We start from the raw sequence: 2,697 nt of genomic DNA, 5'->3' as shown, positions 1-2,697 counted from the left end.
CATAACACAACCTTGTAGACTTGTACACACAGGGCAAGGAGATGTGTTACACCATCATAACACAACCTTGTAGACTTGTACACACAGGGCTAGGAGATGTGTTACACCATCATAACACAACCTTGTAGACTTGTAGATACAGGGCTGGGAGGTGTGTTACACCATCATAACACAACCTTGTAGACTTGTAGACACACAGGGCAAGGAGATGTGTTACACCATCATAACACAACCTTGTAGACTTGTAGATACAGGGCTGGGAGATGTGTTACACCATCATCACACAACCTTGTAGACACACAGTGCAAGGAGATGTGTTACACCATCATAACACAGCCTTGTAGACACACAGGGACAAGGAGATGTGTTACACTATCATAACACAGCCTTGTAGACACACAGGGCAAGGAGATGTGTTACACCATCATAACACAACCTTGTAGACTTGTATTGTGTTATGATGGTGTAACACATCTCCTTGCCCTGTGTGTCTACAAGTCTACAAGGTTGTGTTATGATGGTGTAACACATCTCCTTGCCCTGTGTGTCTACAAGATTGTGTTATGATGGTGTAACACATCTCCTTGCCCTGTGTGTCTACAAGTATACAAGGTTGTGTTATGATGGTGTAACACATCTCCTTGCCCTGTGTGTGATACAGGGCTGGGAGGTGTGTTACACCATCATAACACAACATGGGGTATTTTTTCTAGTTTTTACATTTATATTGAACAGTTTAAGATTTGCTGAAAAACATGTAACTCGTGACACTATAGCAAAACATAGACCAGGTTTGTGGCAATAAGTTATCATCCCATATGTCGATATTAACCAATGAACAACTGTTTTAATTACCACTGTATGTTAACATGTTAACGTTTTCTCTGCAGTCCACAACTTTTGTTTATACAAGCTACTTCCTTGATCTGGCTCAGTGGTAACACTGATAGATTATAACACTAAAATTCGGGATTCAATCCTTGCCGTAAACGCAGTGCAGCTAGTCTATTGTATAACTTTGCACATGTAAATATAGCAAAACAAAAGAGTCATTTATATGCATGAAAAACATAATCTTAAGCCCCCTAGTGGCACAGCAGTTTGTCAGTGGACTTACAATGCTAGAAACCGGGTTTCGATACCCGTGGTCGTCAGAGCACAGATAGCCCTTTGTGTGGCTTTGTGCTTAACTACAAACAAACAGAATAAAAAAAAAATTAAGAAATTTTTGAAGGAACGACATTAGAAGAAATTTAAATGTATATATATATGTATGTGTAAGTTACACAGTAATGTCAGTACCTCAACGAATTGTGAAGTTGAAAAATGTGGTGCCTTAATCCCCAACTCATGAAATACGATAAATTACGTTTTCTATGAAACGAGGCTTAAAAAAAGTACCCGTATTAAAGCTGTTTGTTCTTAAGCACAAAGCTGCATAGTGGGCTATTTGTACTGTGCTCACCACGGGTGTCGAAACCGAATTTTTGTCGTTATAAGCCTTCAGACTTACCGCTATGCCACAGTTATATGGATTAGGTTTTTACTAGTTATCATGCACTTTGATTATGGGTTAAGCCTAAATTAAATTTAGCATGTAACTAAGTAAAAATCTCGTGACGTGCACAGAAAATGGTGCCCGTAAATATAGCATTAATGTTGTTTTATAGGAGCACCGTATGTTGAAAGTAACCAGTCACATGACAAAAGGGCGGGATTTACATTGTGCGTTTAAGATTATTCGCTGTTAGAATATTCTTATAGTTTAATCAGTTATTACTCATCTAGTTCGAGTAAATGTCACTCGTATATAAATAAACTTGGAATCACTATTTAAGGCGTTCCTGTTCTGAAAGGTTTTTAGCCAGAATTTTCAAGTTACGATAGCTCGCGCACAATAGGGGTAGAACACGATTGTTTATTAGTAAGAAGCAATACATGCTTGTTTGTTTTGTAATTAAGCACAAAGCTACACAATGGGCTATCTGTGCTCTGCCCACCACGGGTATCGAAACCCGGATTCTAGCGTTGTAAGTCCGCAGACATACCGCTGTGGAGAGGGCAAAAGCAAGACATACTCGTAGCTTTGAAGTAATTTCAAACCTTATTGAAACATATATATATATATATATATGATTATCACAATATATCTGACGCGTCTTCGTAACCTCAGCCCCCCGTGTTGAGCAGAGCACATATAGCTCATTGTGTAGCTTTGTGCTTAACTTCAAACAAACAAAGAAATCTTAACCTCAAATCAGTGTGGGTTAATTATAACGTGCAGGGCGTAGCCAGGGGCTGGGGTAGTCGATCTATCACCTCACTATTCCAGAAGTCCAAAAGGTCCACTGTATTCTCTGTTTTTAAAATAAATACTTGACTTTCATTTGAATCACTTAAACTGTTTGTATAGAAGAAAAAGTCCACATTTTTGTTTATAAAAAAAGACCCCTCCATTTCGTAATGCTGGCTACACCCCTGATGTGTTTTGAAAATTGAGCTATTACATCCTAAACCGTTTGTGGTAATTGCAGACAACCGAGAAATGTACCTTGTAAAAGCTAAACAAACTATTATATGCAATTCATGTTACACGACTTTCTTTTGCTCACGACTATCAGATCTTAAAATTCGCAAAATGTTCCAGTAGAACAGACATTCCCAACCTGGGGGTACATTTGCACTTCTCAGGGGGTA

At 38.6% G+C, this 2,697-nt stretch overlaps 1 protein-coding gene across 2 annotated transcripts in view; it reads left to right on the top strand.

Annotated features, from left to right (window-relative positions):
• The window catches only part of LOC106470173, a 30,216-nt gene that overhangs the window by 13,528 nt on the left and 13,991 nt on the right, over positions 1-2,697 (top strand). The window lies entirely within an intron of this gene.

The sequence above is a fragment of the Limulus polyphemus genome, unplaced genomic scaffold (genome assembly GCF_000517525.1).
Source record: "Limulus polyphemus unplaced genomic scaffold, Limulus_polyphemus-2.1.2 Scaffold3856, whole genome shotgun sequence".
In the NCBI taxonomy this organism is placed as follows: Eukaryota; Metazoa; Arthropoda; class Merostomata; order Xiphosura; family Limulidae; genus Limulus; species Limulus polyphemus.
Note: the sequence above shows the minus strand (reverse complement) of the source record. Positions and strands in the feature narration are given on the sequence as shown.